The 24,760-nt window shown below is 38.3% G+C and overlaps 1 non-coding gene across 1 annotated transcript; it reads left to right on the forward strand.

Moving 5' to 3' along the window:
• The first annotated feature begins 23,888 nt into the window (after positions 1-23,888).
• Positions 23,889-23,994, forward strand: LOC141588839 (small nucleolar RNA R71). The gene has a single exon (XR_012519809.1). It is a non-coding gene; the product is annotated as a small nucleolar RNA R71 (small nucleolar RNA).
• Positions 23,995-24,760: the final 766 nt, after the last annotated feature.

The raw sequence follows: 24,760 nt of genomic DNA on the forward strand, positions 1-24,760 counted from the left end.
TTGATGTGTACTTGGTAAAATTCATGGTATGAGAACATGAATGTGAAGGAAATTGCAAGTGTAAGAAGTTTGAACACATGGACACATGAGATGTTAAACTTCTATTGCAATCAATAAGTGTTTACACTTATGATAAACATCACAAGGTTGTAATATGATATTGACTACCCGAGTGTGATGTCGACATTTGTCGTTTGAGTTATTATTAACTCACTTTGTACATTGTTATATCCAAACGGGTTGTAGAGACAATTGAACCCCGTTAAAGTGAACATGGATTAACATTGTTTTTGCCCATAGTTACTTATATGAGGTGACGTCTCGAAGTGACTAGAGTGTGATGCGATTGATGGCAAGTTCAAGTGCCATAGAGTCATGTGAGATGACTAGTCGATCACATAGGCAGACTGTTAGGAACATTTTGTCGGGCCTTATGACCGCTTATAGAGTTCTGGCAACTTTATATAGCCTGGTCGTGGCGAGAGCTACTATAGTATTTGAATGAGTCGATTCTTTTAACTAAAGACTATTCTCCTAAGATGGCACAGTTTCAGATTAACTTTGATTTGTGTTACTACGACCTTCGTAAATGGGGTCAAATGGGCATATTTTGGGTTATGATGGTGTGGCTAGTCGAAGGGAATGAGTGCGATAGGAATTGTCCACCCCTAGTCGGGGTTATAACAATATCTCGGGGCCACTCGAGGAGTAATGAACTGGAAATGCGTGGCCACGCTCGGAAGGTATCCGAGTGGATAAACCGGTCAATCGGTTATTCTCCGGATCGAGGAAACCCTCTCGATATGATCACTGCAAGTACGACCTGAAAGACACCTTGCATTGAGTGGGAGATAGTAATAGGGCAAGAGAATTGGTGACGCACACTTGTCGAGGACAAGTGGGAGATTGTTGGAATATGTGTCCTCCGACAATAATGCGATCAGGACTGTTGATCATGATGATCACATGTTTAAGTCTCATTAAAATGAATACAATTGGGAAGTAATTTTGTTACTATCAACTGGTCAACATATATCGGTAATGATTGGCTGACTAGAGTTTGACATTACTGTCGTGTGACGGTGGTGATCAGTTGACCCCCTAGGTCATACCTAAAGGGCAATACTCTTAATTGATTATTTAATTAATCGTATAATGTTACGAGTTAATTAAATTACTTGAAAATTGACGGACGATTTTGGAAGTAAAATTTACGTATCATATTGAAATGTGATTAAATAAGATACAATCTGAGTAATTGAATTGTATCATTACTCGGATGAAATAATTGTTTAAAGTAATAATTAAATTGAATGAATTGTTATAAATACAATCAGTTGTGATTTATAAATTGGTAAAATTTTTGGTACAAGTAATTATGATATTACTAAGTTGATATTTGTATGTGACGTATTTTATTAATACGTTGATTTTTAATATGTTAAAAATTACATAACAAATTTATGTCACATATGACATGTGACATATTGACCAATTGACAAAAATAATATGGACTCTATATTATCTATTGTGCCGAAATTAGGGGAAGAAATAGGCTAATATTGTGTTTGATTAAGATAATGGTAAACACAATGATTACCTTATTTCCTAGCCATGCAAGCCTATTATGTATTGTAAAGAACAACACTTGCATGCATTGGCTCACCCTAAAGGCTCCTCTTACACGGTTTTGGGGAAGAAAAATGATCATTGTTTTCTCTATAATTTTACCTAATAATATACTAAAAGTAGTGTGTTATTATTCATTCCAATTTACTCATCAAAATACAAGTTCTAGTGAGAAGAAAAATCCTCTCTTCTTCTCTCATAAAAACCGAAACTTTTATGTGATTTAAAAGGTTTTGGTTCAATTTTCTACTAAGATTAATATTATACTAGTACTTATAATATTAATTAGATTAAGTGTTAAGCCTTGGGTATAAAGCTTAGGGAGAGATCTTATACTTAGATCTTTGTTCTTCCATAAGGATAAGCTCAAGAACAAGAGAGAAAGGTGATCTCTCTTGTGCCCTCTAAACCGAAATCATCAAAGTAAGGACATGATTTCTTCTCAATATTATTATTGTTTGCATGCATAAAATCCGTAATTAATTTTATGACAAATTATTTAGACATATAAGAGTATGTTAGTATGTATATGAATCTACATTTCCTTTCAGAAGCAGGGGAAGTCAGCTATACCATGGAGTAAGTTTAAGAGAGATATGCGCCGGGAGTTTATACCTGAACATGTTCGTAGTAAGCTAAGGGAGGAGTTTGATGCTTTCAAGATGACTCCGGTTATGACTGTGGCTGATTACTTTTATAAGTTTAATGAGAAGTTGAGATATGCAGAGGACATGGGGGCTGAATCAGGAGAACTTGGCACTGAGATTTGAGAAGGGCTTGACTTACCAGATAATGGAGAAGCTACCAGTTGGAGTCCTTACAGATTTTAAGGAAGTTTATGAGCGAGTAGGGAGAGCTGAGAGATTGGTCAAAATGGCCAAACAGAACAAGGAGAAGGGTCCTAAGAAGGGAAAAGCTGAGAGTGAGGGTGGTGGGCAGTCCAGTTTCAAGAGGGGTAACCATAACAAGACAATGCTTACTCATCGGGATCGGTTTTTAGTAGTGGAGCTTCGTATGGGCGTGGCCGTGGTGGTAGTGGTAGTAGCTGGAATATCTCTTGTTACAACTATGGCGGTTTGGGCCACAAAAGACATGAGTATACTAGTTCCGTGGGGAGTGGTTTTCAGAGGCCATCGCAGGGGAGCTTTTCGCAGGGTCCATCTTAGAGTTATGTTAGTAACAGGCCGGCTGGGTCATGGAATAACCAAAGAGGTTAGAGGAACAACAACGGTGGATCTAACCGCAATGGCGGTAACTCCTATCATAAATCGGCAGGTAACAACAATCAGGGGTCGGCTGCCAAGCCATCTACTTCAGCTAGTACAGTCCTGGGAGGTGGACAAAAGACCAGTGTCAAGTTATTCATGATGGATAAGAAAGCTGCTGATGATGATGCTCACGTGATCACGGGTACCTTTCTTGTTAATGATGTTTCTACCTTTGTTTTGTTTGATTCGGGGGCATCACACTCTTTTGTATCGTCGAGTCATGCTAAGCTTTTGGGTTTGGGAGAGTTTGAGTCTGTAAAAGATGAGGTTTTTATACCATCAGGTGTTTCAGTGTCTTGTGGGAGGTTGTATAATGGTGTATCTATGATAGTTGGGTAGGTTGACCTTCCAGTGTATTTGTTAGAATTCCCTATGGATGGCTTTGAGATGATAGTTGGTATGGATTGGTTGGGTAAGTACAAGGCTAGAATAGATTGTCACCAAATGAGATTCTCTTTAAGAGGCCCTAAGGGAGTTAGTGTGTCTTATCGTGGGTTTGTTGTCAAACCCAAAGTCAAAGTGATTGCAGTGGTGATATTGAAGTCTTATCTGAGGAAGGAGTGTCCTTTGATTCTATGCCATGTGAAAGACCATAGTAAGGTGGGTCCCACAGCTGATCAGATACCAGTGGTGGGAGAGTTCCCAGATGTTTTTCCGGAGGAGGTACCAGGTTTGCCACCAAAGAGGGATATAGATTTCAGTGTGGAGTTGAAATCAGGGACGGGATTAATCTCTAAGGCCCCGTACCGCATGGGTCCTAAAGAGTTAGAAGAGCTGAAGAAGCAGTTGGATGATTTGATAGATAAGGGATACATTAGACCTAGTGTATCGCCGTGGAGAGCACCAGTTTTGTTTGTGAAGAAGAAAGATGGGAGCTTAAGGTTGTGCATCTATTACAGGGAGCTCAACAGGGTTACATTGAAGAACAAGTATCCTTTGCCAAGGATAGATGATTTGTTTGACTAGTTGAGTGGGGCAGGAGACTTTTCGAAAGATTGATTTGAGATCAGGTTACCATCAGGTGAGGATTCGGGATGAGGACATACCGAAGACAACTTTTCGATCGAGGTATGGTCACTATGAATATGTGGTGATACCGTTTGGGTTGTCTAATATACCAGCAGTGTTTATGGATTTGATGAATCGGGTCTTCAGTATGTTTTTGGATAGGTTTGTGGTGGTGTTCATAGATGATATCTTAGTCTATTTCAAGACTAAGGAGGAGCATGAGGAGCACTTGAGATTGGTGTTACAAACTTTGCATGACAACCAGCTTTATGCAAAGTTATCTAAGTGTGAGTTCTGGCTCGAGGAAGTTGCCTTTCTGGGGCATGTGATTTCTAAAGATGGTGTATCTGTCGATCCAACAAAGATAGAGGCAGTGTCTAAGTGGGAAACACCAAAAAATGTGGCGGAGATCAAGAGTTTCTTGGGTTTGGCAGGGTACTATCGTCGGTTCGTGAAAGACTTTTCAAAGATCGCCAGACCTATGACAGCGTTGATGAGGAAAGAAAACAGGTTTCGTTGAGATGAAAGTTGTGAGACGGCGTTCCTAACATTAAAGGAGCGTTTGACCACAGCTCCAATCTTAGCTTTACCTGAAGGGTGTTAGAACTTTGAGGTGTATACAGATGCTGCAAAGAATATTGTGGGTTGTGTGTTGATGCAGAATGGGAAAGTTATTGCCTATGCTTCTAGGCAATTGAAGCCTTAAGAGGAGAACTATCCGACACATGATCTGGAGTTGGGTGCAGTTGTGTTTGCTCTCAAAATTGTGAGGCATTATCTTTAGGGGGCGACCTTTAAGGTGTTTTCAGATCACAAGAGTCTCAAGTACACCTTTACTCAAAAGGAGCTGAACATGAGACAGAGGAGATGAGTGGAGCTTATAGGGGACTAGAACATGGATATCATATACCATGAAGGGAAAGCAAACATTATGGTAGACGCGTTGAGTAGGAAGAGTGTGCATTCCTTGTGCACAACTATGTCTTTGATGAGATTGAGAGATGAGGTGGGGAAGATGGGGATACATGTTATACAAAAAGGGGATGCTAGAGGAGACTTGATAGTGGAGCCAGATCTTTATGATGATATTCGCAAAAAGCAGGCTCTTGATTCTAAGATTCGGGAGTGGAGAGCTGGAGTAGAGAAAGGGACGGTGTCTCGATTCTCTATTCATTCAGATGGGTGTGTTCGGTTTGATGGGACATGGTGTGTGCGCCTAGCGATGAGGAGTTGAAAAAAGTGATCATGACAGAGGCTCATTGCACACCGTATTCAGTACATCCAGGTGGTGACATGCTGTATAGAGATTTGAAGAAGACTTTCTGGTGGCTTGGGAAGAAAAGGGAAACAACCGAGTTCGTGGCCCGATGTTTGACATATCAGAGGGTTAAGGGAGAGCAGCGATGACCACAAGGTAAGATTCAGTCTCTTGAGGTACCTGAGTGGAAGTGGGAGTCTATTTCCATGGACTTTATAGTGGGTCTACCGAGGAACCAGCAGGGTAATAATAACATGATATGGATGACAGTTGACCGTTTGACTAAGTTTACTCACTTTATTCCAATGAAAGATACAGGGAGTAAGGTTCATTTGGCTAATGGGTACAGGAAACATGTGGTGAGGTTAGATGGAGTCCCAAAGGAGATTGTGTCAGATCGAGATGTGAGGTTTATTTCTCGGTTTTGGCAAGAGTTACAGGAGATGATGGGAACTACTTTAAAGATGAGTACTGCTTTTCATCCTGTAACAGATGGGCAGACAGAGAGAACTATCAAGACTCTGGAGGATATGTTGCGAGCATGTGTAATGGAGTTTGGTGGTAGCTGGGAAGATAGGTTGGATTTGATCACGTTTTGTTATAACAACAGGTACCATACGAGTATTGGGATGACACCGTTTGAGGCTTTGTATGGGAGGAGGTGTAGGAGTCCGATTTGCTGGGATGATAGAGCTGAGGCAGTGGTTTTAGGACCACTGATGGTACATGAGATTGTTAGAAATCTATATCTCATTATACAACATATTCATATATGTTTCAAATTAATTTAGTCATAAAATTAATTACAAATCTTATGCATACAAACTAAAAAGATAAGTGAAGAAATCGTTTTCTCACCATATGATTTTCGGATTATAAGGGCACCAACAAGATCTCCTTCTTGTTAGTTCTTGAGCTTTCCAATAATGGATGAACATTCATGACTTCAAAATAGAAGGCCTCCAATTAGTAGCACCCAAAACTATCCCTCAATCCCACAAACTAATATGTACTAGATATTTGTAATGTGGTTTACCTTAAAATTGGTTACTAATACTCATATACTACTACTAGTATTATTAGTGATTGATATAAACAAATTAGATTCATAAAAAGGACTTTTATGAAGAACAAGAGAGAGAGAGAGGTATTTTCATAAAAATGTAAGAATGAATAAAAATGAGAAAAAATCTCTCTATTTCCACTTACAAAAAACGGTGGCCTCATATGGTCTATAGACCATAATTCTTTTTCTTTTTGTCTTCACAAGACAAATGTGTAAGCCTTTGTCCATATTCATGTCACTATCAAGCATATTGGACAAATGAATAAGACAAATGGAAAAAGATAAAACATCTCACAATGCCCACCAATTTCGGTTTATGTGTGTAATATGGAGTCCATTTTATTTTTGTCAATTGTACAATTGTATGTCATGTGACATGTGACATGTTTTATGTCATGTTTTAATTTAAAATGCATATTTAACAAATTAAATATCATTTACAAATTAAATAAATCATATTTAACAAATTGACTAGTAATTTAAAATTACTTTCTCATAAAATGGTCATTTAATTACTAGTTAGTACTCCCTCCAATTCTATGTATTGTTCCCTTTGTTTGTTGGCACGAGAATTAAGGAGAAAAATAAAATAAGAGTAAAAAGTTGGGTGGGGTTTGGTAGTAGGAGAGAGGGATGAATAATTATGAGTTAAATAAGAAATGGTGGGGCCAAAATATTAAGGAAAGTAATAAAATATGAGTAAAAGAGTTGGGTGGGGTTTGGTGATAGGAGAGAGAAATGAATAAAATAAGAGTAAAAGTTTCCAAAATAAGAAAGGGGAAGAAAACCTGAATAATCCGTTTTAGGAAATAGGGAAGAATATATAGAATAGGAGGGAGTATAATTTACAATATCTAGTAATTATAACTAACTTATCATTCTTATCTCGCGTGTTTCGCAAACACCGATTAATTTTAGTAATATAACTTCTTAAATTACTAAATGAAATCTCATTTAATCACATTATAATAAGATGTCATTTTTCTCTCTTATAATAATTTGTTCAATTTTAAGGAATTAATTAATCTGTATCGTCATACAATTAATTAACCTTTTCAATTAAGGGAATCGTCCTTTAGGTGTGACCTCAAGGGATCAACTGATCACCACCGTCGCACGACGCAAGGTAATGTCAAACTCTAGACCAATCATTACCGATAAGTGTGGACCAGTTGACTATATATGTAATGTATCATCCCTTTCGTATTCTTGGTATGAGATTTAAATATGTGATCAATATGATCAACAATTGTGATCGCATTATTGTCGGGGACACTTACTCCAACAATCTCCCACTTGTCCTCGACAAGTGTGTGTCACCAATTCTCTTGTCCTATTACTATCTCCCACTCAATGCAAGGTGTCTTTCGGGTCGTACTTGCAAGTGATCATATCAAGAGTGGTTTCCTCGATCTGGAGAATAACTGATTGACCGGAATTTATCTACCATAGATACCTTCCAAGCATGGCCACGCATTTCCAGTTCATTACTCCTCAAGTGGCCCTGAGATATTGTTTTAACCCTGACAAAGGGGTGGACAATTCCTATCGCACTTATTCCCTTTGACTAGCCACAACCATCATAACCCAAAATATGCCCATTTGACCCCATTTACGAAGGTCGTAGTAACATAAATCAATGCTAATCTGAAACTGTGTCATCTAAGGCGAACAGTCTTTAGTCAAAAGAATCGACTCATTAGAATACTATATAGCTCTCGCCACGACCAGGCTTTATAAATTTGCCAGAACTCTATAAGCGGTCACTACCCGACAAAGTGTTCCTAACAGTCTGCCTATGTGATCGACTAGTCATCTCACATGACTCTATGGCACTTGAACTTGCCATCAATCGCATCACACTCTAGTCACTTCGAGACGTCACCTCATACAAGTGACTATGGGCAAATACAATGTTAATCCGGGTTCACTTTAACGGGGTTCAATGTTGTCTCTACAACCCGTTTGGATATAACAAAGTATAAAAAGGAGTTTTTTCAGCTTAAAAACTCGAACGACAAATGTGATTATCACATATGAATGGTCAATACCTGATTACTATTTCATATTCTATAATCTAATTTGATCTTTTATGTAGTTATTAATCTCAATCCAATTGAAATGACATGACTCATCATGTTAAGCCTATAAGAAGGCTTTGGTTAGTAGGTTTTATCAACTTCTTGTTCCTTACTCAACCTTACTACATACTCGTTTTCCTTTGTAATGTATACATTTGCATTACAAAACTTTCTGAGTACGTGTCGAGATCCAATCAACACATAGGCCCTCTAGCCTTAGAATAGCTCCCACTGTTTTCACAGTGTGCGGGACTCATCCTTCTTGCACATTTCATGATTGCAAGTGTACTCTATTTCCGTTGTAAATATTTCTCAATGTTCTTTATTGCCTAGAACGATTCTAGAAAATCTATTTCTTAAATAACATAGCCACAATGGTATCTTAACCATCCTAATGTGTTTTGATTATGGTTTTGTCGGAAACCATGCGCAATCTCAATTGTCAATTGTCACTTGTGTAACACCTTTACACAAAATTGCATCTAAAACACTTTGCATTATAACCTTAATGCTTCTGCAAGCACTTAAGGGTAATCAATATGGCTACTTGGTAATTATTACTGAAATTCGATTTTGAAACAATTTATCATACTCAAAGTATATGAAGTGTTTGTACATCATTTCCTATTTAATTGATTCAGCAGCGGAAGCAAATGGAATCAATCAAATATGTACAACTTGATTGAACTAGTCATGAATCTTATCAACATAAGACTTCTTATTTGACGCTAATATCATGTGGATTTATCTACATAAATCTGAATATTAAAGATGTATTATATTACTCCAAAAGTCTTAAATCATTCCCAATGATCAATATGTCATCCACATATAAGACTAATTAAAATTTCCGTAACTCCCACTAAACTCCATGTATAAACACAACTTCTCGTCTGATACTATCGTTTTGTACCAAAAATAAACCTAAAAACAACTAACAGAAGTCAGCGGTAAGTAGGGTCGATCTCCACAGGGAGGCTAAGTTGCTAATTACCTGTTTAATTCGGTCTGTCAGGACGTCACAGAAATGGGGGTTTAAAAGTGATTTTCTAAACTAATAAGAGTAAGGAAAAGAGAATAAGAGAAAGGGATTAAACAGATATAGAGAAACAGCTAAGACAAACGGTTCACCATAATCATCCGGTCAAGTAATCTAGGTCTCAGGTCAATGCAAATACGGTCTAAGGGGTAACGAACGTCACCTTTCGGTCCTTAATTCACCCTAAAGTGTAAACAGCTTAACTCTCGCCCTCACTGCAATACTCTATTGTTCGCTACAAGTCTCGCCTTTTCCAACCTTTCGGTCCAGGTCAAGGATCACTAGGAATTATAGGTCTAATTGTGTCGACTCAATTAGAAAGATACAATTAAATGTAACATTTAACCAACAAAGACTATACTAGCATTAACCAAATAAATCAATTACTCTCCCTTCATAATTATGGATCCCCTATAGTCTTAGCATAATGAAATTAGCTACTCATAATCAATGAATTAACAATAACAACAAATAGATAATTGAGACTTAACATGATAATAAAACTAAAAGGATTGAAATAAGCAATTATGATAACAATAAAGCGAAGAAGGAATTAAAGCAATAAAAAGGATTAAAGGATTAAAGAAAGAGAAAGGAATTACAATCCAAGTGAATCCGGCGTAAAGAACACAAAATCCGAGTGAAAATAATCCCGAAATAAAGTAACAGTGAAGAAGAATAAAGCAACGTCCTAAGGTTACAATAGAGAGTTTGATAATATGATAGATGATCCTAATTAACCTAGTAAAGCGTGCTTTAATAGCAAAAGAAACAAGTTTAGCGAAATAAAACATCACGCGGGCTAATTAAAGCCCAAACCCATCAAAACCACTCGATCGAGTGGATTACAACTACTCGATCGACCAAACTAGAGCATAAACCACTCGATCGAGTAGAAAAAGGACTCGATCGACCAACATTCTACTCGATCGAGTACTTTCCAGCAACAGTTTCCTGCTTTGCGCACTGAACTTCAAACGGCTGCCATTTCTTCGTTACTTGGGCAAACAGGGTGATTCCGGTGGCATTGGAAATCTAAAAGGACAAACTTTCATCTCCAATTGGAATCATCTGAATATCTGTTGTAGAACTCGAGATATGGCTCTCCAAATTAGGCACTAGCAATTTGAAGTTCTTCCTTTGCTCGCCTAGCTATCTTTCCTCTTTGCGCATCCCATAATAGCTACATTCCCGCTCCAAATTCACTCTTCCTCCAAATGCATGCAAAACGGACGGCAAATGGCTTGATTTAGCTCCTCTTCGGTTAATTCCTGCAAATTACTTAAAACGAACCAAAGTAGGATATTCGGGGGTATTTGTAGCTAGATGCTACATAAATAGTACAGAAATGCGTGTAAAAATGAGGTAAAAACCTTATATAAAAGACACACATCAAATTTCCCCAAACCAAACCTTTGCTTGTCCCCAAGCAAATATGAATGCAACTAAGAAACAACAGTGGAACGGGACCAACGCATCAGCTACAAATCACCCACTAAAACCAATTTAATGCAATAAAATGACAAAGTGGCAAATGAGAAGTACAAACGAGTTAAATCAATGTTTCAAACTTACTGAACCGTCGACCTTGCAAGATTCAAAAGATATCGGACTCTCACGGGTCGCTCGTCACTCAAAATTAGGCACAAGGTGAGTATATATGTGAAAGATAGAAAGAAGTAAGACACTCACCTAACTCGACCTATAAGAACATGCATGCAGTTAACATGAATAAAGTCTCTACAACCGTACATATGCATTCCAACCATACTAATGACCAAGACACATGCCGAAGACTTACATTTGGGGAAGTGAGGTAATGGGTAAGAAGGGCTAAAATGAATTTGGATATGTGGGGTTAATAGCCAGGCTAGCAACAACGAATCCAAATATAAACTGCATTCCAACTTCGTACTCAATAGAGCAAGATGAAACGGTGCAAAACTATGCACTAAACTCACAAAACACCAGGAATCGTCAACTCCCCATAAGATATAAATAAGACTTGGGAGTGAAAATCATTAACCAGTTTCTTTTTTTCTTCACAAATGATTTTTCTTTTCTTTTTCTTTTCTTATTTCCATTTTTTTTTCGTTCTCTTTTTTTTTTCTCTTTTTTTTTTCGTTTCATTTCTTTTTTTCTTCAATAATTCTTTCATTCCCTTCAATTCTTCCATCATCTTCTGAAATCAGATATAATAACCACATTGTAATAAAACATTCCAATAATTACTCGTCACTAGCTCGGCTAGGGTAGGAAGTATTATAGAAAGTAGTTAATAGGACAAAAAGGCAATTTGGCTATGTGGGGCTCATGTGTGAAATGAAATAAAGGGAACTGCCTCTCCTAACATGTGTCACCATCCACAGACCGAATGCATACAAGTATTAAGAAGACTAGACTCATGCTTATGCAAATTGATGTTACATGCCTTAAAGGGAGCACTACTCACATCCTAAATGAAACCGGTCATGAATGTCACCAGTTGAAAAGCTCTAACCTCAGAATGTAATGTAGCTTGCCGACATAATGAATCAAGTCTATTCGTTCAGATAAGAGAGAAACAAAAACTCGTAGATTGTGCACATAATCATGCCAACTAAATGTCAAGAATATGCAGGGCTCAAGTAAGGGTTCAAAGTAGCGTCAATGTTCAAACGTTCCGACTCAATTTAAACATGAAATTTTTGAATTTTTTTTTTTTTTTTTTGAATTTATGATTTTTATATGATTTGTTGAATTAATTAAAACAACAATGCATGCGAGAATAAATAAACGTGCAAACAAAAAATGCAAGAAACATGCAGACACAGATATGGATGCATACCTCCCCAAACCAAACCGTACAATGCCCTCATTGTACCAAAAATAGGGAAAGAAATGCAAACTGAAAGGAAAAGGAGAAGTGGAGTCGGAAAACTTACAAAACGTCATAAGGAGGGACCTCCCCAAACCGACCATGAACATGGGAGGTCAAAGAAAGTCAGCAAGTAGCTCCATAGACGGAAAACATCGGTGGGAGTCAAAACTACTCGATCGAGCACTTGGAACAGCTCGATCGAGTAAACTGGCAATGGGAAGGATTCGATCGAGCAGAAAACCGGTCGATCGAGTAAACGTGGATTTGCTTTTGGTCGATCGAGGACAATTATCACTCGATCGAGTGAAAACTGCCCCAAAAAGTGCTCGATCGAGGACAAAACCACTCGATCGAGTACTTGGTCCTGCAAAACACGCATACCAAAGCTAGAAAAGCATGGGAGTTCGTAATACAGCGTCTAAAGTTCAACAAAAAGCTAAAGAGAAATAAATAGTTCATCAAAATTTTAATAAAACAGTCCGGGCTGCCTCCCGGAGAGCGCTGGTTTATGAGGTCCCGCACGACCCTTTTCCAGATTATCCAACAGCACAAACCATCGGCCTACTACTAGGCCTTTGACTGGACGCGGTAGCTTCAGCAATCGTCAAGCGGACATCCGGCCTCCACAGCTTGGCAATGTAAGAACAACAGCTTCCCACAGCATCCGGGTCCCAATCTATCACCTCATCACGCGGCTTTTTCCTAGACGGTGTAGCTTTATCAACACCTCCTCCTGGGTCGTCTATCCAGGCAGTTCCAGACTTCATGCTAAGAGCACCCATCTCACCTCCCGGGTCTTTGAACTTGTCAAGACCTGTAGAAAGAAAAACAAAGACACGTTCCTCCAATTCGCTCCCAGAATGGGGCGGAGGCGTCATAAAAGCAGCAATAAAATGTGACTCAGAAGGACTATCAGACGGTATATCAAAGGACTCTTCATGAGGGACATCATCACATGGCGTGATGTGCATGGGTTCCCTAGGGTCATCAGACTTAGTAAAAACCAAGTCCTCCCCTCCGACCTGAAAGGTAAGTGTCCCAACCTCGACATCGATAATTGCGCCAGCAGTGCACAAAAATGGTCGTCCCAAAATAATGGGAACATTGCGGTCTTCGGGTATGTTTAAGACAATGAAATCTGCGGGAATATAGAAATTCCCGATCCTAACAGGTACGTCATGTAAAGCTCCTTTGACCCGTCCATAAGAATGGTCAGCTAGCTGGACAGTCGTTCTAGCGCGCGTAAACTTAGTCAGTCCCAATTTCAACGCCAGCGACTAAGGTAAAACGTTGACACTAGAATCGAGGTCACATAAAGCATTATCAAACGAATGGGTCTCTATAGAACATGGAATAGGAAAACGACATGGGTCAGACATATTAGGGGGGATCCCATTCCGAGAAGTGTGCTACACTCTTCAGTCATAGAAACATTCATTACCGTCTTAACATCACTAATGTCCCTCTTAGACCAATTAATTTGACCGATAAACTCAGAATAAGAGGGTACCTGGGCAATCATCACTTTGTAGTGATCAGCGACATTGAGATCTCGGATACGGTCCAGGAATGCACGGTGTGGCATCAATCGTTGTGGATAAGTAATTGACCGAACCGTAATACTACTCGATCGAGTAGTTTCCTCATCATCTATATACGCTTCTTCCTCAAGAGTCTTCGATCGAGTGTTTACATCCTCTCGATCGAGGGTTACAGCATCAGTCTCGTTCGATCGACCGGTTTTATCACTCGATCGAGTGATTTCTTCACCAATTTCAGTCGATCGAGTAAAAATTCCACTCGATCGACCATCCTCAATTTCTGTAATGCTTGATCGACCATAATTATCACTCGATCGAGTGATGGGATGAATAAGTTCACTCGATCGAGTTGATTTTTCACTCGATCGAGTGTCTGCATTGCACGCAGCAAGTATTAATTCCAAAAACTCGTCTAAATCATCCTCCGGGGTGTCTTCATGAAACGGAATGGTTTCGGTGTTGATAGCATACACCGTCTCACATTGCTCTTGCTCGGTAATTAATTGATCATACCGAGCCTCTAGCTTCTTCATACGGCTATCAAATTCCGCACTAGAATTATGACACTGTAGTGCAAGTGCCAATATCAGTGACTTTACTTCTTCAGCCTCATCATTCCTATCAAGTGGGGGAATTGGTTGCGGTGAGAAAGAATAACAAGGTGGTGGGTAGCCTTGTTGCAGCAACGGTTGTGGTCTAGGCCTCAGTGGAGGAGCAGCCTCATAGTGATTACCAAAACCCCAAGATTCTTTCCTCTCCCAATTAGTAGATCTTTCAGTTTGAGCTTCAAACTGAGCAATAAGTCGGGAGACGGACGTCATCTTGGCAAAAGGGTCGAAGGTACTCAAGCCTTCCCTTCAATAATCTCTTCCTAAAATCTGTCTAATAGACCTGTAAGACCTATCAAAACAGCACTAAAGAAAAAGATAAGAACGACCTCAAGGTACTCAGTCTTCCCTTGAGGTGAAAAACAGACAAAAATAAAACAGATAAAAGCGTCGCCTCCCCGGCAACGGCGCCAAAATTTGATACTATCGTTTTGTACCAAAAATAAACCTAAAAACAACTAACAGAAGTCAGCGGTAAGTAGGGTCGATCTCCACAGGGAGGCTAAGTTGCTAATTACCTGTTTAATTCGGTCTGTCAGGACGTCACAGAAATGGGGGTTTAAAAGTGATTTTCTAAACTAATAAGAGTAAGGAAAAGAGAATAAGAGAAAGGGATTAACAGAGGATATAGAGAAACAGCTAAGACAAACGGTTCACCATAATCATCCGGTCAAGTAATCTAGGTCTCAGGTCAATGCAAATACGGTCTAAGGGGTAACGAACGTCACCTTTCGGTCCTTAATTCACCCTAAAGTGTAAAACGACTTAACTCTCGCCCTCACCGCAATACTCTATTGTTCGCTACAAGTCTCGCCTTTTCCAACCTTTCGGTCCAGGTCAAGGATCACTAGGAATTATAGGTCTAATTGTGTCGACTCAATTAGAAAGATACAATTAAATGTAGCATTTAACCAACAAAGACTATACTAGCATTAATAACCAAATAAATCAATTACTCTCCCTTCATAATTATGGATCCCCTATAGTCTTAGCATAATGAAATTAGCTACTCATAATCAATGAATTAACAATAACAACAAATAGATAATTGAGACTTAACATGATAATAAAACTAAAAGGATTGAAATAAGCAATTATGATAACAATAAAGGGAAGAAGGAATTAAAGCAATAAGAAGGATTAAAGGATTAAAGAAAGAGAAAGGAATTACAATCCAAGTGAATCCGGCGTAAAGAACACAAAATCCGAGTGAAAATAATCCCGAAATAAAGTAATAGTGAGGAGGAATAAAGCAACGTCCTAAGGTTACAGTAGAGACTTTGATAATATGATAGATGATCCTAATTAACCTAGTAAAGCGTGCTTAAATAGCAAAAGAAACAAGTTTAGCGAAATAAAACATCACGCGGGCTAATTAAGGCCCAAACCCATCAAAACCACTCGATCGAGTGGATTACAACCACTCGATCGACCAAACTAGAGCATAAACCACTCGATCGAGTAGAAAAAGGACTCGATCGACCAACATTCTACTCGATCGAGTACTTTCCAGCAACAGTTTCCTGCTTTGCGCACTGAACTTCAAACGGCTGCCATTTCTTCGTTACTTGGGCAAACAGGGTGATTCTGGTGGAATTGGAAATCTAAAAGGACAAACGTTCATCTCCAATTGGAATCACATGAATATCTGTTGTAGAAATCGAGATATGGCTCTCCAAATTAGGCACTAGCAATTTAAAGTTCTTCCTTTGCTCGCCTAGCTATCTTTCCTCTTTGCGCATCCCATAATAGATACATTCCCGCTCCAAATTCACTCTTCCTCCAAATGCATGCAAAACGGACGGCAAATGGCTTGATTTATCTCTTCTTCGGTTAATTCCTGCAAATTACATAAAACGAACCAAAGTAGGATATTCGGGGGTATTTGTAGCTAGATGCTACATAAATAGTAAAGAAATGCGTGTAAAAATGAGGTAAAAAACTTATATAAAAGACATGAATCATCGTCTTATCGAGAAAAGTTTTATAACATGATTAAAACATTGATTCCAACTCATTGATGTTCAACTTAAGACCCTCTCTTAGTTTCACATTATCTTAGGATTGCAAGAATCTACAAAACTCAAGGCATGTATTGAATACATTCCTTCTAATTGAAGAAGTGGGTTTTATATTCACTTGCTATATGAATATCATCATAATGAAACACAATCCCTAAGAAGATCCAAATAGACTTAAGCATTTCAACCAGTGCAAAACCCTTTGCAACCAATCAAGCTTTGATATCTAACAATTCACTTGTAATTTATTTCGGATTTTCATGGCTCTAAGCCTTGTATTGAGTTGTGACTTAAACATTCTCATGTAAGTCATATGTTCATTACTTTCTAGAAGTAATCAATTTGAATCAAACGATTTCTTTGTAAGTTGCAAGCTCTTTACTTTAAGAAGTAACACTAATTCATCATCTTCAACAAGTGATGCTTTAACCTCCTAGGTTTTGAAGAAACGTTTTACACAAAACGTCTCATGTAGCCAAGAAAGACCAGTTTCTTGCGACATAACATTCTTTGTGGCTTTTGAATAATTTCTCCCACTCTGTCTTCTAGAAATAAACTTGTATTTTAGAAAGACAGCTTCACGAGCCACAATCCCGTTGTACTCGTGATTATAGTAAGGAAAGATGAGCATTTGTTTCTTTTGAAAACTTACAAATATGGTACCCTACCATTTCATATCTCATATGATTCGTTTTAGATTTAGTGGAAAAATAATTTAGACAAAATATAAAATCCCCAAAAGGATCAAGTAACTCAAAGTAACTTGATTGAAGTCCAAACCATATCGAATAGCGTTTGAATTCTTATCCAAACACACATTATTCCATAATGCGTGCTAAGAGAGATTAATTTGTGATACTATATCACATTTCCTTTGGCTTATATCAAAGTCTTCACTTTGATAATCCCATCACGACTAAATCGTGCTTCTTTGAACTTTTGAACTTCTTTAAAGATTTCTCTATTTACCTTATTAAGTGAACACATTAGTGTCAACCTAAATCGTTGGTAAAAGAAAATGATCAACCTATTTTGGATCAATGATTTATAACCTCGATCTCCTTTTCAACCAAAAGGCACGAGACATCTTGCTTTGAATACAAGATACGCATAAACCATAAGATCTGTTGGTTTCAAGAGTACTCGATAACTCTTTGCGTTGATCATTCTAGAATTTTAAGGTTTAATCCTGGGATACCAATTTGAGTCTTTCATCATCTACATGATATATCATTCTAGTTTGGTTTAGAATATATTCACCTTGATAATGGGCTAGCCATATATCAAATCACGGTGTATAGGGTCACAAAAGTGAAACCTCTTTTGTATCTTAACAAGTTTATATTCTTTATTTAGAGTTTATGCACTTAATAGTCATAATTAAGTACAACTCTAAACCCAAAAACTAGATTGAGTACACAATGACTCTATCTCTCAACATTATTGTTGCTAGTCGTCATATTCTAATCATTCTATGTATCGCATACAATGATGAAAACCACCACCGGTTTCTAATATAGACGAAGTAGTACTAGCAAAATTTATGTCAATCAAATAAATAAAGAACTAAGTCTTATTAGATGTCCTACAACGAACTTGCTTATTCTTTAACAACTTAGGGTAGTTTCCTTTCTAGTGTCCAACATTTAAGACAATGGAAACTTTATTGGTCGGGAATGATAGGTTTAGTATCGTTATTCTCAATAACTTTACTTTTAACACTACCTTGTATCAATTCCATTCTAATTTTACTTCTTTGAACCTCATTCCTTTCTTAACGGTTTAAGAGAATGCTCCCACTTATTTCAATGAGTCTTTGCTTTGAGAAGCAAAATTATATTCATGAAGACTACTCCTCATTCGTTTATTTAGTCTTAAAACTTTCATTGAAGTGGTTGCGGTATTTTGGTCTATTACGATTTCCGACAAATCTAATTACCAAAACAATTTATCGCTTCAAGGAACTTAATTTAATTAAGTATATGAAAAACAATCCATTGTAAGTAGATGTGTTAGTCAAGAATCAAAAACCTGTTTGATAATGAATAACTTTAATCTATACTCTTTACAAGAGATCCTTAGCAATGGTTCATTTGAGGTTTTAGAAGCAAATTCATATTTGTCTTTAGTTACGATGTTTTAATGGAGATTTGAATAAAAAATCGAAATGATATCGTATATGAATTGTGTTGAAGAAATAGAACAATATGATAACGGAATAATGAAAACAAAACATTCATCGTTATAATAATACTTGTAAATAACAAGTAAAGCATTTACATAGTGACCACTACCCAACTATGATAAATGATTCCTATATCCAAATTCATATTAACTTGGGGCACGGTGTGCCGAAATACCCTTTATTAATATAACTCGGTGGATTAACTCTTTAATCGATTCTACTTTTAGAACTCTTGGTCGATAAAATTAAATTAATATTTATCTCTAGCCCGAAACACATCCGGAAATACGTCGTGAATACTTTTGTTGAGTTCAACCCAAATTTCGAATAAATGTGTCCATGATCCAAACTCATATCAACTTAGGGCACGGTGTGCCGAAATACCCTTCATTAATATAAATTCGGTGGATAGACATTTATCACCCACTTTCCCTACGTAACAAGGTTTGTACCCCGGTGTGGCCGAGTGCACTCCCTCACGAAATAGGTTTTCATGGTTTCTACTATTTTGTAAGGCTATGTCTCAATTGATTATTTTAGCGAGAGGTCATGTCAATTTATTATCTATCACATTTTAAGTGAACTAAAGCGGTGAACTACGATAATTCTAATTGACACGGTCGATAAACTCGATTAAAATGACAATGCATGTTTTAGTTATGGCGATTTAGCGATGCATGCGACATATAAATAAAATGCAAAGCATAAAAATAAATCCTAGTATGGCCTTCCTAAAATAGAAAATATAATTAACTATTACATATTCGGAAACCAACTCCATTGGTCCCTTGAACTTCGGTTTTAGCACGCATCTCGAGGTAACACCGTCTTTATGTATCGCCTTCTTGAGTGACATCGTCTTCAAGGAACTCCGAAATAATTAAATTACATAACAAATTACATAATTTCCTATTATATATTTGTAATTAAAATAAAATAAATCTATTAAATTACAAAACGGTGATACGAGATCACAAAAAATTACAACCGAATCGATATTCCCATACATTTCGGGTAATACCAATTAAAACTAAGGCCATACTAAGTAAAAATTACATAATTCAAAATTACATAAAATAAAATTATGACAATCATAAATAAAATGCAGCATTATAATATGTATGAACATGCCCAATTTTATGCTAAATCGCCTTTAAGGAGCCAATATCGTATATTAAACGGTTTTTACGGATTTACGTGATTTAACATTTTATAATCACAATAATTACATAAATTCATATTTATGCACAAGTTAATTACCCTGAAAGAGAACAATTCGTAAAACCTTGGTTGGAGATTGGTTTATTGGGTGATATGTGACTCATATTATTTTACTTTCCTAAATGATTTGACTAAAGATGAGGACATACATGTGGTTACCCTAATTGATTATTTATTTACTACATGCAAAAGTATGGTTTGAAAAATATGAACAATGATGCTTGCACTTGAGTTGTTTTTGCATTGAGCCACCCAACCCACATTCTAAAATCAAACCTCTCCATTTTCCTCATGTCACTAAAACCATCCAAATTAACACTTCTAAAATGCCTCCAAAACCCTCATCCAACCGAAACTTAAATGTCTTCAAGATTCTTATGACCCAACGAAAAGAGCAAAGAAACAAATGACTTCGTCCACCAAATCCGCTGCCATACTTGAAAAGTTGGGAAGCACATTTATTGAAACACCCATTTCTCTAAGAAACCAAAGGTTATATCTACTCCCAAATCTGATGCTACAACACATGCCACTGTGACATAAAAGACATCACTGCTCTAACTGAGAAAAATAACCAGAATATTGGGGTTGAAAATGAAGATGAAAACCATGAAGATGTTGGTAATTTAAATGACGATGATATGTTCGACAATAGCCTTGACCCATTGTTCTTATCTCGACAAAACAGCCCTTAATTCCCAAATTGTTCCTCAAAATTTCGAGTTGAACAGATAATCAGTGATAGGGGGAAGGGTAACAGACAACAATTGCAGCAAATTAAGAAGGGACAGCATGAAAAAACCCAAATGTCAGTCGAAAAATTCAACTGATAAGAACCCTAATCACAAATTATTTCAAAAAATTAGAATTAAACATGTAAATGGCGATGAGGTAAGGGAATTAATCATCAAGTAGGGCAGATTAAGCATAAAATCATAAGAACAGTGGAAAATTTCTACCAATTTTTGTCTACCCGGAACCCTAATTCCTAATTTACTTCAAGAAAGGCAAAATTAAAGCAATTAAAATGCAAAGAAGTAAAGGAATACTTACTTGATGATGAGAAACCTACAAAGAAGCAAATAATCGACAAAAAGAACAAGGCAAATTGGGCGATTTTTCGACACAAAATCGCAAACCCTAAAACCCCTAATTGACCGTGTGAATCAACGAAAATCAAAGGGAAAGTAGAAGGCAAATGTCGAGTAATTAGCAATCAAATTATTGTAGGTGTTGGAATTGGTAATGGGAAAATTTATGGAGGTTTTTGGGAGATTTGGTCGCAAATGGTGAAGGGCAGTCGAAAAAATGAGGAAGGAAATAGAAATATGAAGAAAAGAAGGGAGTTAAAGAGACTTCCTGCGTATAATTTGAAAATTCACTCGATCGAGTGATTTTAAACCACTCGTTCGAGAGCTCTTGTATGCAGTTCACTCGATCGAGTAAAAATCTACTCGATCGAGTACTCCCCTATTTAGCTTTTATCGATCGAGCACTCTTGAACCATTCGATCGAGCACAATTCACTCGATCGAGTACAAAAAGTACTCGATCGAGCTCTTTTCCTCGTGTAAGCCCTTGAAATTGCTTATAATCTCCCCAAACCTGCATAAAAACATCCGCAAACATATCCCAAAATACCAAATATGAATAGTAACAGTCTATAGTCCTCTAAACTATGCTAAAAATGTCTAAATTCTAATTGTCCTAACTAAATGCAATAAATAAATTCAACGAAAAATTAAAAATTGTTTTTACAATTTGTTACACGGGGCATTCCCCGCTCACTTCTCAAAATAATTCAGTAGCCCCACGGAGGGCTTCTGACTATAGGACGTCACTTCAACAACATTAACCGTCCTCTTTAATCTCCACGAGCTTGTATTTGAATCATTAGGAGGAGAATAGTTGACATCCACATACGCGCAAACTTTTCTCGTCCTTATTCCTTTCTCACCAGCTTTAACGTTATCATCTCCACTTTGACTAATTTTAATTGCACAATGACCATTGACAATTCCTTCATTATTTTCATCTGTACCTGCAGCAAGGAACACAGACGAATTCTCCTCCTTTTTGCTCTCAATCTGAGGCGGAAGGGTCACAATGGCAGCACAGAATTCCAAATTTTCATTTGGAGTTTCAATAGGGGAGTCAGTAGAGGTAAGGGCATTGCAAGGCTGAGCTTGCATGGGAACCCTTCGGGACTTAGACTGATGGAATATTAATTCCTCGTCCCCAACCTGTAAAGTCAATGTCTTGCCCCCGACGTCAATCACTGCGCGAGCAGTGAATAAAAATGGTCTCCCTAAAATGATAGGGATGTGAGTATCTTCGGGGATGTCAAGTACAACGAAATCAACGGGAATAAAGAACCTCCCGATCTTAACAGGCATGTCCTCAATGACACCTAACGGGCGTGATATACTACGGTCGACCATCTGTACAGTCATGTTCGTGCAATTAAACTTAGTCAAACCAAGTCTCTTAGCAAGAGACAGCGGTAAGACACTCACGCTAGCGCCAAGATCGCATAACGCGTTATAAATCAAGTGGGTACCTATATGACACGGAATCGAGAAACTACCCAGGTCTGACTGTTTGGGAGGTAACTTATTTTGAACTAGGGCAGTCCCTGCTTCGGTCAAAGCTACCGTCTCATGATCATTAATGTGCCTCTTACATGATAAAATTTCTTTCTTAAATTTAAGGTATGAGGGTACCTGTGTGAGCAATTCGGCGAACGGAACGGTGACTTGCAAGCTTTTCAGAAGTTCGGCAAATTTACCGAACTGTTGATTAGCCTTCGTGTTCTGTAGTCGCCTCGGGAAGGGCACGGTAATAGGTTTTTCGAGCCCCATGTTCCTCTCTTCCAACGTGTCGGCTGGATCAAGCTCTATATCCTTTGATCGAGACTTCTTACCTCTCGATCGAGGTCTTTCAGGAGATATTTCACTCGATCGAGCACTAGCAGGCTCTCGATCGAGTTCTTCTTTATCAGCAATAGTCGATCGAGCAAAAATATCACTCGATTGAACTCTTTCCTCAACATTTCCACTCGATCGAGCTGTTTGGGCTACTCGATCGAGCTGTTCTTTTTCCTGGTCACTCGATCGAGCAGTATTTTCACTCGATCGAGTCCTTTCTTCATAATTTTTCCTCGATCGACCCCCATAAACTAGTCGATCGAGCACTTTCTTCGTTGTCAGCTCGTTTTCGTCAATAGTAACCTGTTCATCAGCAGTATTAGTCATCCTCGGGTCTAATTTCAACAGCTCGGGTCCCTCGTATGAATGACCGCTTCTCAGATTTATTAAATTCACCGTCTCATGTGGATTCTCACTGGCTTGTGACGGCAAATGACCCTGCTTTCTCGTGGACTGGTTCGCGGCTAACTAGGCAACTTGAGTTTCAAGTGATTTTATGGACGCATCTTTTTGTTGGTCACATAGCTGCCACTGCTTTGTCAAAGACTGCAACATCGTCCTCAACTCAGATAACTCACTTACCCCACCAGAAGATGATGCACCGTGATTGGGAGGAGGGAAGGAAGGAGGCTTTTGAAAGCCTTGTTGAACCTTATGAGGAGGGACATATGGCTGTTGCTGCTACGGTGGAGGAGTAGGATTGAGCACATTTTGACTTGTCCACCTCAAGTTGGGGTGGACTGCCCCTTGGTTATTATAATAGGAACCCCCTCCTTGCCTGTATTGTTGAAAAGCAAGGACATGTTCCTTCTCTGTAAGACAGTCAATAGGAGTATAACTGTTGTTGCTCCCACACCTCTCACATGTGATAGTGTCCTGTCTAGTAAGCAAATGAACCGCCTGTGGCTCCCCAGCAGATTGCAGCTCCAATCTATCAAAACGGGCATTCATGGCTTCCAGCCGAGCCACAACTACCTTATCAACCGCGTGAACTGTTCGAATACCGTCCCGTGGGTTCCCATACTCGGCACAATGGGTCGCCATCTCATTAATAATGGCTCATCCCTTATCATCATCAGTATTCATTTGAAATCTTTCGTTGGATGATGCGTCAAGTATAGCTCTGTGGTAATCGTACAAACCATTGTAGAACAGATTGGACAGAAACCACGGATCAAAACCATGGTGAGGAAGAGACCTCACCAACCTCTTGAACTGACACCAAGCTTCATAGAAGGTCTCATCAGGTGCCTGTTTGAAACTAGTGATCTTTACCCTCAGCTGATTGGTGCGCTGCGGAGGGAAATATCTCTTATAAAAAGTAAGAGCAAGGGTTTCCCAGTCCGTGATCCCTGCGGCTGTGCGGTCCAAGTCGGTCAGCCACTCCCTGGCTGAGTCAGTCAAAGAAAAATGAAACAACACCTCCTTAATCTTGTCTTGAGTTACCCCCTTTGTGGCGGGGATAGTAGAACAGTAGTCCGTAAAGACCTCCATATGCTTCCTCGGGTCTTCACCTGCCACCTCTCTAAAAAGATTTCTCTCCACCAGATTGATATAAGACGGACGGATGTCAAAAGTATTCCCATCCTCAGTCTGGAGATTGAAACCATTGGGAATAGATGATGCTTTAGGCTCCGAATAACTTGCGATATTCGGCATCTTTACTGGTTGGTTTACAGAACTGAGATTATCTTCTACTAAAGACGGGTCTTCTGTAAATAGGAAATGTTGAAGCTCGGGTTCGAAAGTACTCAAGTCTTCCTTTCGTGAGTCTCTTTGCAGACGGAGTCTATACCTGAACAGTCTCTCTGCCTCAGAATCAGCTGAAACTAATTCCAACCTGTTTGACCTGGGCATACACAACACTGAAAGAAAATAAATAAGAACTGTCTCAAGGAATAAGAATTCCCTGAGACGGATAAAATAAATGAAACAAAAAATGGATAGGGCAATTGCCTCCCCGGCAACGGTGCCAAAATTTGATAAGACAGTCGTATACCTATCAAAAATAACTAACTAAACTAACTATATAGCTAGGGAAGTCAGGTC

Source organism: Silene latifolia, chromosome 6 (assembly GCF_048544455.1).
Source record: "Silene latifolia isolate original U9 population chromosome 6, ASM4854445v1, whole genome shotgun sequence".
NCBI lineage: Eukaryota > Viridiplantae > Streptophyta > Magnoliopsida > Caryophyllales > Caryophyllaceae > Silene > Silene latifolia.